The sequence below is a fragment of the Aotus nancymaae genome, unplaced genomic scaffold (assembly GCF_030222135.1).
Source record: "Aotus nancymaae isolate 86718 unplaced genomic scaffold, 86718_ANA_hifiasm-v0.15.2.pri h1tg000036l, whole genome shotgun sequence".
NCBI lineage: Eukaryota > Metazoa > Chordata > Mammalia > Primates > Aotidae > Aotus > Aotus nancymaae.
The window spans coordinates 24,856,747-24,871,270 of NW_026988450.1; positions in this window are offsets into that span (position 1 = coordinate 24,856,747).

Sequence of the window (14,524 nt, forward strand, 5' to 3'; positions counted from 1 at the left end):
TCCATAGAATTACAGAGCAATTTAATATGGTTAGTTTCAGAACAATTAAATATGGTTAGTTCCAGAGTGCAAATAACAGAAGGAAGCTACTTGTTTAAAATTCCATACACATTTGCAGTTTTTTAGGTTGGATATTTTGAAAGATGACAGATCATTAAATCCATTCAATGGTAAGGGAATTTGCCATCTGAAGGTTGGGTCTGCTTGTTAATGAATGACTGGCCCAACTACCCTTATAAATTGAACATGGAGACAAAATGCTTTGATATCATACTACTTTGCCTTTGTGGGCACTTACATAGATGCTGTTAAATGTTTTTGGAGATTAAAATGGAGAATAGAAGTAATTACATTATTAGGTCTTAATCCAAATTTTCTAATATATCTAGACAATTGGAGGGAAAGCTCATTAATGGGATGCTTGCTTGATTTATGTAGAAAGTCTTTCCTTCTTCGATTTTACTATATTCATTCTACAGGAACAACAATAAGTACTATGAAACAGAAGATGGCTACACTAATTTCCGATTTTGTTGATGAATTGCTTCTGTGAGTTCATTTTTCAATTCTAAGGAAGAAGAGTAATATTTGCTACATAATTCACAGAGGTTCTAAAGAAGGTAAATTTACTAGATTAATAAAAATTTATGAATATTGAAATTATCATTAATATTATAAAACATTTATTTGAGATCAAATTAAACTTTTCATGAGCTCCTCTTTGGCAGAAACTCTGTTTAATCATTTGTGTTATCTCAGCTTCTTAAATGGTGGCTATAACAATAAATATTTAATAAATGCTCATATAAATGGATTTTTAGAATTAACTAAAAAGCCAAGAATGGAAACAATTTACAAAAATCCCATCTCTCCATGCTTAAGACAAAAATGTTTTAAATATAAAGTTTTAATTGTATCAAAAATCCAGATGAATCATCAAATGTATCAGATTAAAACTAGGGCTGCACACTTAGGCAACCGTCCTTTCCAAACCGTGACAAGAATTACAAGTTTATTTATAATTTAACAACTCAGCTGAAAACATAACGGGTATATTTGTTATTCTAACTCTATTTTTTAAAGTTAATAATATAAAGTGACCATGTAAAGTATTTTATTTTCCAGGCAAATGAAAGTTTGCTAGTATCAACACAGCCTGCCATATTTTTCACAGCATGAAACAATGGTGCTAGGATAGCTATTTTTCACTGTAAATGCCAGAAGCAGGAAAGGTCTGGGTATAAGCTATTTCATAAGAGCAGCTTTAAATGGTCAGTATTAAGGTTTTCATATGGAACAGTGTCATTCAAAAAAAATAGTAATCGGCATACATATTCCACAGCATTGATTGTCTCTACGGTGCTGATTTTTTTTTATATGACGGGTAGAAAAAATTTAATATTCTTGCAATATAGGTTTGGGGCTTCCACTGTCATCAAAAGACTGAAAAATTTTAAGTTTGGAATTAAACTGATGGATTTCATGGTAGAATTATCTGTGAGTTATGTAGGCACAGTCTTAATATTTCTGGTTATGGTAGATAAGTTTGCTCAAGAAATGTGGATGAAGCCATTATTGTTATTATTGTTTATGCTTCTGTTCAGTCGTCTAAGCATCATCCCTTCTGCGGCCCATCATCCAGCAGAGTTGCCTTACAAATTTCATTTGGCAGCGCCATAATGTTCATTTGAAAAGTTCATGGAAACATTCATTTGAAAGTTCCATGTAGCTTTAGCACAGAGTTGACCAAACACTAGGGCAAGTTCCGTTTAACATAGAATATTGAATTGAAACATTATATAGTTTTCTCATAATATGCACTTGTACGAAACCAACTTATCTACATAATTAAATCTAATACATATTTAAGCCAGTTTAAGTGTTTTGTGTTTATGCTGTGCTTATAAAATACATGCACAAGCTAAACGTTTAATTTGAATGGGTCTATGAAGGAAAAATAATGCTTAGGCTTTGGTGTATGTTCTTCCTGTGTAGCCATAAACTCAGGTTCTGCAGTATCAAAGGATGTAAATCTTGACATAGATGGAAGCCTTTACCTACCAAAGCGTTTAGGGAGAATAAAGTTACATTTGTCTTACTGTCTAACATTACCTTTGCTTTTATGTTTCATAAAAATTTGTCACTATTTGTGTGGGTGAAACATATAATCACATGCTATCATTTGAACACATGCAAAATATATTTTTAAATTATGTTATGGTTTAAATTTGACTTATTGGAGGTCAGTCAAAAACTTAGAAGGTTTACCAGTTCACTGGTTAATGGTGCTGAAAACACATTACAATTACCACATACACTTGCTATAACTTTTGAAGTTTCTTAGCAAAGTTTTTTATTCAGTGTGAACTGTCAGTATCTATTCTGGTGCTAAATATATGGTGCTAAATGAATTGTCAGTTTTGATGGCTTTAGTAATGCTCCTTTTATTCATTGTTAAAAGGGTTATCCATTCAATTCCTGATTCAGAAATATTAATGAAATCCTATGTTAAATTAATCTTTACCAAAAATAGGCAACTTAACTCTGTTGTTTTAATGAAACAGTCCAATGTATTTAGGTGTTACAGAATGTAAATGTATTTCTTTGGGAGTTATCATTTTTTAAAAAAATATTTTTCCAGTTTGGCAATGTCCAAAGTCAAGTATCACCTAAACCGATTAGAGTACGCCTAGAACTAATAATGTTGCAGGCAGTAGCACCCTCTGGTGGTTACGAAGACAAATTCTTAATTGCTGCTTGACCCTCAGCAAAAGCCATTTCTGTTCCATAAAAATTTGTTGTGCAATATTAGAATTTTCATATATTTCCTAAATCTGACAGCATCTAAAAATGTTTGATAATATTAACATATGTCTCTAAGAGGAAAAGAGAATTAATACATTCTGGCACCCACTTTCCTACATAATAATGTTTTTCGTGATTTTCCAGTTCTGAGGCACTTATTAAAGTGTTTTTTTTTCTTTTCTAAATTAGGTATTGCTAAAATATATTTTTAAATTTAGTTAGCTTTATAAATACAATTAGAATTATAATTGTCTCACTTTCAGAAGTGATGGTTTATTTTTATTTAGCTCAGTTCATAAGATAAAAAATATTTAGAAAAATAATTTCATATATAAAAGGATTATTTCTCCACCTTTAATTATTGATCTATAATTTGACAATGTTATTTGGTCATATCATTGAACGTATTATTCCACTCAAAGTCCTAGATTGAAAAATGTATGTAAAAGCTTGGGAGTATATCATCTGTAACTAATATAGATAATATTTTCAGGTTTAAATATATATAATTGACTTCAGTTTTTATATAAAATTGGCTGGGTGTAATCGCTCTGTTTTGACAGATTCCTTAAATTATGTTAGCATAATCAAATATAATTTACCTTGAAGCCCTTTCTAAATTGATATTTTCAGACTTACTTTAGAGCAGTAGAACTTTTTCTATGAACTAAATCACATGCAAAACTCCAACTTGTAATATACATAAAATGGATATACTTATTCCCCATACCTTCTCTAGTGCCTGGGAACACTCTTCTCTGAGCCCTAGGATTGATTCTATTACACAGAGCAACTTTAATCTAAATCGTTTAGTTCCCTCCTTTTCCTCTAAAAACAACCATCCAATGAAAAAAAAAAATGTGAGGGCCTAAATTATTTCAATGTTTTTCTGAAATATTCACTTTAGTTTGTACATGTTAGCACTCTTTTAGTTTGGGGGAGGATTAAATACTGTGCTAAGCTGGTGCTTGGATACATATTGCAGCATCTTGTGTTTTATTTGACAAACAGAATTTTGGTACCAAAATATTTTGAGAATTAGAGATGATTGTGATGCATATATATAAACACTATTTTAAAAAATATCTAAATATGTCTCACATATTTATATAATCCTCAAATATACTGTATCATTTTCGATATTTTTTAAACAAATTAATTTGGAGAAGTTTTATTCATTACCTGATGCTGTGGCAGAAAAAGGTGCCTCTGACGTTGTGATATAGTGTTGTGAGTGTGTACATATATAAAACCTGTGTAAACCTCTGTCCTTAAGAACCATAACAAATGTAGCTTTTAAAACTCCATTGTATTATTTTTTCTTCAATAAAAGAGTATAATTAATTGTGTTGTCTTTGAAGTACATCTAATTGTTTTCTTTTTTCCATAGTTTTAAAGTAGATTAGACACTAGATGAACTGGCCTGTTGAATCGACCATCTACCAGTTTTGATGAGAGATAAAGCAGTTTTCTAAAGCAACAATGACTGTATTTTTAATGCACCACTGAAATTTTCTATTTTTCTTTCTTCCTTCCCTTTCCTATTTTCTTCCCTTTTTCTTTCCTTCTTTTGCCACTAAATCTCCCCAAATATTTTGAGGTATCGTTATAAAAGATACTTCCATGGAGGGAATAGAAAAGAACAAAACATTAAGAAGTTCTGACTGGGTAAAGCTGCAGCAGTTGAACATGAATATTTTTTGTTTCTTCATAGAGAAGAAACCAAAGTCTTCTTCTAAGCCTTTCTAAGGGAGAGGCGCCATCTCAGGCCACTAGTCTGCCCAAGGCTGGAGACTCCCAGGGTTGCTCTTCCTTGTAGAGGGGTAACTCATTCCTCTCTAGTGAGATGGTTGATCTCATAGGCCAGTAGAGAAACACCAGAATCTAGGGCTTCATTTAATTTTTTTTTTTTTTTTTTTTTTTTTTTTACCACAGATAGCGCCTCACTAACTCAAGCCTTTTCAAAGAGCATCTCTCCCCTCAACCCTGTAGCTCTCTCTCAGCTTCTCTTTCTCTTGCTAGTCGTCCTTGCTCACTTCATTTCCTCCTATTTCAAGCCTCTGGTTTTCCACTCACAATTTGGGGAAGTTCTGTCATTTCCCGAGGAGGCGGGGTCCCATTTACTGATCTGTGAGTGTGTATGTGCATGCATGCATGTGCAGGTGTGCGCGTTGCAATTTCTAGCCCCACAGAGGGCTGATGCTGGCAAAATCTCACTCTTCTATTCTTGGACATCTCTGAAGGTGAAGAAATGGGGCAGGCAGTGATGATACCATTCAGTCTTACCCACTGGTTAGCACTAATTAGCCTACACTCTCATGAGAGGCAGTATCCCTGACAAGGCAGACACTGGCTTTCCCAGATACAGCATACTGTGCTCTTGTGAGCAAAGCCTATTCCTGCCGTCACTTGACTCTGCCCTAGGTCCTTCTGAGACAGTAATGTTGGCACTGCGGTCCCATGGAGCACTGACTCTTCTCTGCTGTGCTTATACTTTGCAGGAGGGATAGGTCCTGTCTGGTCCTGTCTTAGCAAAGTGGAGAGGTGGCGCACATCCTTAGTTGAATATCTTTGACTCCAACTCTCTCCTCTGATGAAGGACAAATGAAGTCCTGGCATGCTTCCTTCATTGATAGCTTAATAATTGAAGGGAACATGCCAGTTTATGAAGGAACACATGGATTTTTCCAAACTTAAGTGCAGACAGAAATTCACAGAAATCCTGTGAATTTTTACATAATACATTGGAAGATGTAGTTAATTATCTCAAAAATGATTTTTTTCTGAAAAAAAGCACATGAAAATGGTATAACCATACTTTATTCTAAAAACTAAAAGGTATGTGAAAATTCTACAAGCCCCAGAATCTGTCAGTATCCTAAAAAGTTGTGTAGGCATTTACCCTTTAACTCAGCAATTCCTCTTCTACACATCCATTCCAAAAATACACTGGCAAAATATGAAATGACATGTGTACAATGTGAATTATTATAGCATGATTTGTAACTATTTGTAATAGAGAAACACTAGGGGTTCAGTCTAGCTCCTGCTGCTCTCAGTGTAGAAAGCCAATCACTGAGACAATGATTATTGCCAAGGAAGAAGGCTTTGCAGTGGAGGAGATGAGAGATCAGTCTCAAATTCATCTCTCTCTGACTAAAATTAGGCATTTATATAGCAGGGAAGAAATGTCACCATGTATGGGAAAACAGGAACTCTGGAGAGGTAAGGAAGAAATAGTGGTAAGTGAAGGGTCTGGCTTCTCATTGTCTGGATCTGGTGAGTTTCAGGCTTTAAGACCAGGAGGGTTAATCTCTATGTTTATCAAAAACAACAACAATAACAACAACAACAGCAACAACAAATAACTGTCTTTGGAACTACTGGTGCAGTTTCAATAACAAAAAGCCAGAAACAAAGGTCAATCAGAAAGGGGTTGCCTGAGTAGTATGCCCACTTGAGATAATACATTGTCTTCCTCTGTTTGGGATGCTATAATAAAGTATTACAGACTGTTTGGTTTATAAACTACAGACATTTATTTCTCACAGTTTCAGAGGTTAGAAGTCTGATATTAGAGTGCCAGCCTGGTCAGGCTACAGAGAGAGTCCCTTTCCAAATTGCAGACTGCTGGCTTCTCCTCAAATCCTCACGTGGCAGAAAGAGAATCACACCAGCTCTCTGAGGATTCTTTTATAAGGACGCTAATTCCATTTATAAGAGCTCCATCCTCACGACCTTATCACCTCCCAAAGGTGAGTCTCCTAATATCATCACATTGGGAGGTCAGGATATTAACATATGAATTTGTGGGGACACACTCAGTTCAAAAAATTATGCAGTTGAAAAGAAAATCTTTATAAACTCATACAAAGTGGTCTCCCAGGATACATTGCTAAGTGAAAAAAGTATGGTACAGAAGATTATAACTGGCATACTACCCTCATGGGAAGATTCTGGGGGAATACTACACGTATACACACATGCATTTATGATACTATTAGTTTCCATTTGCAAAAAGAAAAGTAGAATGGTGAATTAGAAAAGAATAAAAATATTACCTCTAAGGGATAAGAAGGGAACCTGATAAAGGGACAAAAATATTTGAAATGACTCTAAAACTTAGTATTTTGGGCAGATATCCTTAGTGGAACATATTTTAAAGATAGAGTTGCAAAGAAAGATTTAGTTTTATTCAGTAGCCTGTAAGTAACTAGATTGCTCTTTTTAGAAATCAAAGTTTTCAATGTAAGAGAAAAGAGGTATCATCTCAAAAAATAACACTAAAGTATGAATTTGAAACATCAGTATTAACTCAAGATATTTGAGTTAATGTAGTCTTAAAATCTCTGAACAGTGTGAAGTCCTAGAAACTCGGAATCCAATAATGCTGAGTTTGTTTAGTGTACAGATTGTTGTCCCTAACACCACAGGGACAAGCAAGGCTTGGCCTTACTTCAGCGTCTACCACCTAATCCACCTAATATATGTCTCTCACATATGTTAATGGAGTCCAAAGCGGGGTTTGCGGTCCCTAGAGCTCAAGAAGCACTATGGAGAGTCGTGCTTAGGAAACAGAAGAACTTGTTTTGATATTTAATTTTATCTAAGAAAAAGAAAGAAAGAAATGGAGAATCCCTGCAGGATAATGGATTGACAGCGATGGCTCTCCCTTGGTCCATAAGTAAGGGACGCGTTTCCTGAGAAGGGTGTGGTGTCTGAAGGATGGGTGGCCCATGACAGCAGCATCGCCTATGCTTCTCACGTGGCTGTTTGCTTTTAGGGCTTTTCCACCTACTGTATTTTAATGAACCAGATAAGAGAATTAACTAATTTTGAAATCCAGTTTTTAATGAACATTGACCAAAAATTTCATAAAATTGCTGCAGAACCAATATTAAAAATAATTTGATACTCAATGCACAAGTAACACTAGGAAATGTAAGAGCTGGTACTTACCTTACTTATAATAACAAGCTGCTAACCACATTATTAGATAAAAATAATGATGATCTAATATGATAGACTAGCCAAGGAATTCAAAATTTTCCAGACTACGAGGAATAATAAATGTGCTGTTAATAATGAACATTTGCCTTGATAGATTAGCTGGTGAGTTAAGCCATCATTAGCACATATTTGTAAATGAAAATAAATGTAAAATGATTGAAGTGATATACTAAACAAAACTTTTCAAAATTATTGAGCATATTTGATGACGTTGCTCTACTAAAAATACTAGCAAAATTTAAAATTAAAATTATAACAGAAATATCACAGTACTGTTTTGAGGAAAGCAAAATGACTTTATAACATTGATAACAAAATATTTTTAACATTTATTAGAAATTTCACTCTAAATATTTTGTTGTTTAAATATTTTATAATGTATACAATGTATATAATTCGTGGAACCTAGGGGATCTCATGTGAAATGTCTAATATATATTAGCACAGCTTATAATTTATATACACACAGTGGGGTGAGCAAGATCCAAAACCTTTTACTATCAGATTGCACAGCCAAAAAATTTAGAAGCAATAGGTGCGAGCCGGGGCAGTTTCCTAACAGGTCTCTCTGCTTCCACTTTTGCTCTCTGAATGTCCAGCCCTGCAGTGCCAGGATTGATCATTTTCAAAGTAAAACACATTCCATGACTTTCCTGCACAGGACCTCCCAGCCACATTCCAATGCAATTTTTTTTTTCCCTTTCCTTTCCTTTTCTCTCTCTCTCTCTCTCTTTCTTTCTTTCTTTCTTTTTTTTTTTTTTTTTTTTTGAGACAGAGTCTTGCTCTATCACCCAGGCTGAAGTGCAGTGGCATGATCTCGGCTCACTGCAACCTCTGCCTCCTAGGTCCAAACAATTCTCCTGCCTCAGCCTCCTGAGTAGTTGGGACTATAGGCATACACCACCACTCCTGGTTTGTTTGTTTGTTTATTTATTTATTTGTATTTTTAGTAGAGACTGGGTTTTCCCATGTTGCCCAGGCTGATCTTGAATTCTTGAGCTCAGGCAATCCTCCCGCCTTGGCCTCCCAAAGTGCTAGAATTATAGGCGTGAGCCACTGTGCCCAGCCTCCAGTGCACTCTTAAGGAAATCTGAACTTCATCGCTAGTCAAAAGAGCTTGGCTGGGTGGCTCCTGCCTCCTTCTCCAAGGTCCTTCTCTGCTTCTTTGCTGCTGCTCACTCTTCCCCGACCTCACCTGCTCTCTTTCCTCCAGGTTCATCTCCTTGGTGGGGCTTTTTTACTTGTTCTTCCCTCTACCTCTACCACCTCTCAGATAGTTAGATGGTTTTTTATCTCTCACTTTATTCTGGCCCCTCCTAATGGACAGTTTTTGGACGTCCAGATTTAAAACAGCCCTCTTGCCCCTCCATCACTCTCTGCATTTGCCCTTGTGTTATTACCTCCATAGCAGTGACACTGTGATTACTCTGCTAAGATTCTTGTGTATAAGAAATAAAAGACTAATCTCAGGACTAATTTTACAACTAGAATAGGTAAGTCAGTGTAGTATTGGCATAAGAATACTCAAATTCAAATAAATAGAGTGACCAGAAACAAACTCATACATATATGTGTGTGTGTTTGTATGTGTGTGTTCCTGTGTTTCCTGATTTATGACATAAGTACTACTGCAATTCATTGGGAAAAGGTTGATATTTTCTATAAATTCTTCCTTATAATTTTACTATCCATTTAAAAACAAACATGGCAATAATATTGAGACCTACCTCACACCATACACAAAAATTAATTTGACGTAGATTTACAGAACTGTAAGAAAAAGTAAACACCAAGTTTCTGGAAGAAAGCCTAAGAAAATATCTTCATATTTCTTAAGGAGTGTTTGGGGTAGACAAACACTCCTTAAACAGGACACAATAAACATTAACTCAAAAAACAGAATTATTTATTAATATAAATGAACATGAAAATTAAGACCTTTGCTCATCAAAAGATGGCATCAAGAGAATGAAAAGATAAACTATAAACCAGGAGAAATAATTTATAGTGCACTTTCAGAAAAGTATTTATATCCAGAATAGTTGAATAAATCATAAATATATTTCAAATCTAAAAAAACTGACAAAATGTTTAAGTTCTTTTCTTCAAAGATATAATCGATTTTTACTCAAAATTTCTTGGTTATTTATAGTATCTTATTCTATTTATATTTTTATAGGCTTCTTTTAATTTTTTGAATAAATGAAAGGTAATTATTTTATAGTCTGCATTTGCTAATTCTAATATCTACATTACTTGCTAGTTTATTTTTGTTGTGATTTTTTTCATAAAGCCCTCCCTTCCCTAAACACAAACAACACAGACACACACACACACACACACACACACGCGCACACACCAGGAACTTTACCTGTAGATAATTTGAGGCGTGGGCTGAAGCTGAGTTTCTCTAAGAGGACTTTGCTTCAGCTAGTCCCATAGGGACACTGCCAATCTGGAGCCACTTTAAATTAAGTTCCTTGATTTAAATTTTTCAGACTGCAAAGACAGAGAGGATTCAGACTGAAACATTTGTCATGAAGTGCTAACTTGTGGTTACAAATTCTCAAGGATGATTTTATTATCTTAACAACTTACTGCCAAGATCAAGTCAGCTAAGTTTTCCTGCTGTTTGCTTCTGTGTGGTGGGTTTCTCATCTGCTCCTACACTGCTGGGGTCCAGATTTACCTGGAATCTCCTAAGAGAATATCCTGTTGCTTCCCTTTTAATTAAATTGTTCTTCAGATTCCTTCATTTTATGTCAGTCCAGTGATGCACTAAAGCAAGTATTTTATACAGAATTTCAGTGATTTCAAGATGAGGGTTTTTGAAGGTATTTATTTTACTACATGACTAGGAGCTTGCATCTTTGCACTAACTTTAAATCTAAATAGGGTTTGGATGAACAGTTGTGTAATATGAAGAAGGGGATCTTTAGCTAGATCTTCAGCTAGTAAGTAAGCCAGAATTTGAACCCATGTAAGTAAACTCTAGGATATGTTCTTACCAATACTCAATTTCCTCATATGATGACTAGTGAATTAATGAAATTGGATAAATGTTGAATAATAACATTGCTCTTAGTTAAATATTGAATAATTAGTTGAAAATACTGCATAAAGGTATAGTAAAACTCAAGTGAATGTAGTTGGAGTGAAGAAAATTAAGGAATTTTGTCTTAGGTGAATTCTCCATATGTTGCTATGTTTACTCGTTATTACATGAGGAGAAATGATCTGGTTTTGGATCTACCATTTGACACTAAATTATCAAACACTTTTGCATTAATGTTTTTGATTCTCTCTGGAAGGTAGGAGTTCTGCTATAGATAAATTGATTTCTGATGAAATCTTAAATTTTTTTAAATAAGACTTTTTTTTACAGTTTTTTATTTTTCCAAATAAGAAAGCTTTCCTTTTTGCTATTTTAAATTTTTAAAACATGTACTCAACTACCAGAGTTTTCCCAAATTCTCCATTGAAATATTGGTAGGTTATTTTTCTACTTAAATTCAACTCTTTTAGAGATTTTATCAAATTTATAACACCTTTGCCAAACAGAGATTCCCTTTCCCAAGTTTAAAAGAGTCTTTGTTTCAGTAATTCCAGTTTTCATGGATAGATGGTTGAGAAAGGATTCCAATATATGTTTTAAATATAACAGTGAAAGTGCATTTGCTTTCATGTACAGCTAAAATACCTCTGGAACCTATCATACGTAACACACACACACACACACATACACACTTGGTTTCAGTTGTCTTACATACCTTTTTTAATTCTAGAATTTTGTGCAAGTAGGAATAGTTTTCCAATCCACTATTTTAGATGCTGAAATTAACTAAGTTCTAATACAAATTTTAAAATAGAAGTAATAAGTAATTTAAGCACAATGCAGTAAAATGTAGATGGGTATAGGTTTTTAAATAAACACTATTTTGTTACTCCAGAAGACTAACTGGATGTCTAGAGTTGAGCAAAGGGCAGACTGATAGTTAGGGAACATTAAATAGAAGTCAAATAATATGCAAGGTAACTTTTTTTTTCTTAACAACAAACATAAGCTAGTGTTAACTCCTGCTCTGCCAGCTAGATTAACTTTTTCTTTTCTTTTTTTTTTTTTTTGAGACGGAGTTTCATTCTTATTACCCAGGCTGGAGTGCAATGGCACAATCTCGGCTCCCGGGTTCAGGCAATTCTCCTGCCTCAGCCTCCTGAGTAGCTGGGATTACAGGCACGCACCACCGTGCCCAGCTAATTTTTTGTATTTTTTTTAGTAGAGACGGGGTTTCACCATGTTGACCAGGATGGTCTCGATCTCTTGACCTCGTGATCCGCCCACCTCGGCCTCCCAAAGTGCTGGGATTACAGGCGTGAGCCACCGCGCCCGGCCCTAACTTTTTCTTTCGAATACTTTTGCTGTTGTTTTGTAACAAGATGGAATTTGTCTACTGGTTATCTAAGGTTCACAAGTACTTAAAGAAAGTAGCTTAATTTGAGATTTTCCTTACAGGCATCATATTTTATATTGATGAATCATTCAATAGACACTTGGATAAAAGAAGAGATTTGAGAAACAATGGAAGGAGAGAACACAAGATCCCTTTATTGCTGTCATTTCATGTTATAAAACATTAACTAATTTTTAAAAAGTGGATAAAATTTTCAGTACACTTCAACTTAAGGCTTTCACATGAACAAAAAAGAAAAAATAATTTCCAAGAAATTTTCGTGGAAGCCTGAGAGAACTTTAGAAAAAAATTAACATTTCTGGTAAAAAAAAATTACCAAGACATTGTAATCGTTATGAGAAGTAGAGCCTATTAAACTAGAAAAGTAATACACATTATTCAATATGAGCAATAAGTAGGAAAGGCTGTCTTTCCAGTTCTAATTTGTAGTGTTTTGTTTTTTTCACCTGTATCTGCTCAATGGGAAACAATTGGGCACTTTTGGTCATGGGCTATGAATGGACAAATATCCACACCGATACTTCCTCTAAAACGTAAGCCTGTTCATTAGTAAGACCATGTCAGCACCTGGAAGGAATCCTCTTGAGCCACGCTCAGCTCAGTTTAGATACCGGCCATGCCTACATTTAGCTCCTGTCCTTATTTTTCAATGTGATTATTCTTCCATCTGAAGCCACAGGAACCCAGTATTAGTTGACAGGCTTTTACTTAAAACAGTTATCTTTAAAGTAATTTCTCCAGCTAATTTATTTTGCTGCCATCAGTTAAACTGAGGTTAAAAGAAGAAATATCTCCAATAAACTACTGCCAATCAAGCACAATTATCCACTGCTATGGCAGCAATTCTAGACCATAAAAGAACTTCCAATGCTTGAAATCAAAATATGAGAGGGTGAAATTATTTTCCATTCAGTCATTATCTTCTTTGGATTAAAAGTTTCAATTTCACCAGATTCCTCAGATCTGTTTCTTTTTAGTGTTTTGTTCAAAAGTTGTCCCCCCACCCCTCCGGATGGTTTTGCTTCCCAGAACAAATAAGCATTTCCACTAACCACGGCCGGCAGTTTGGCTGGTCCTTGGGCAGAGGTCTCAGTGCCTGCTTGTACACAATAATTTTTCAAAAGGTAGGAAACCAATTCCTGGCTTAGAGAGAACTTGGGGAAAAGAAAACAAAAACGAAACAAAACAAAACAAAGCTTACATTCTCTTTGGCCCATTTCTAACGTATCTGTGCATTCAGCAGATGAGTCCATTAATACTTTGAACCCCTAATAAACAAAGGAAGCCCACTCAGCTTCACTGCAGATACGCCTATGGGCTCACCTGATTTTAATATAACTAGCCCCGCTTCTGTACTCGCTCCACCACATTGAATGGAAAACTGGACAGCTTCTTTGCTCTAAAGTTCCACTAGCTTTTTGTGTCCTTTAAGGAGCCATTTACTTTATTGAAATAGTAATAGGAAAAGTGTTTCAGCGCCTAAAAGATTTGCTCTGTTTCAGAGTTTAAACAAGAGGTGGAGGCTTTGCTAAGGCACCAAGGGGAGTATTGCTGTCATAAACACATTCTCTCTTTCTCATCTGGGGCTGGCCTCAGAGTTGGCGCAGTCTTTCTAAGGAGCATATGAGTTTTTCACACACTACAGACAATACGCTTGTCTTCATATTCTGCCTTTGCACACACAAGTATATCTGGGACATTTTTGTGGAGGCTTCTGTGGTCTCAGCTCATATCGATACCAAAAAAAAAAAAATAGCTTCTTTGGGTGTTGTGGAAGAATAAGAGCGTTAGGGTTGTTTTTCCAGTGGAGTCTCCCACGCTGACCTTCTTCATAACAGGTGGGAAAAGTTTTCTTGTATAGTTTGTCCTTCTTCCATAGAGGTTCAGCACCACTGGAAGGACAAAGTGATGAAAGAATGAACTGCAGATTTCTGGAAAGTGAGTTGGTGTGAGTGAAGATGAAGGAATTATGAGCCATTGTGACATCCTGGCAATGTCTCATGTGCTTCTGCTGCTTGGATCTTTTGCTGTTCTATGCTCCCAATACTCTGGCATGCATTCATTCAGGAATGTCTAATTGGCAGTACATGTTGTATACACGTATTGTTTTGGTTTATTTTTGGCTACAGTATTTACTATACTTACTTCTTCTATTCGTAAGAATTCAGCTTGAAGAAAGACAGTCAATGAGGCTTGTCTGAGGAGTTGGCTACGGAGGAAGCATCCCATATCCTAGA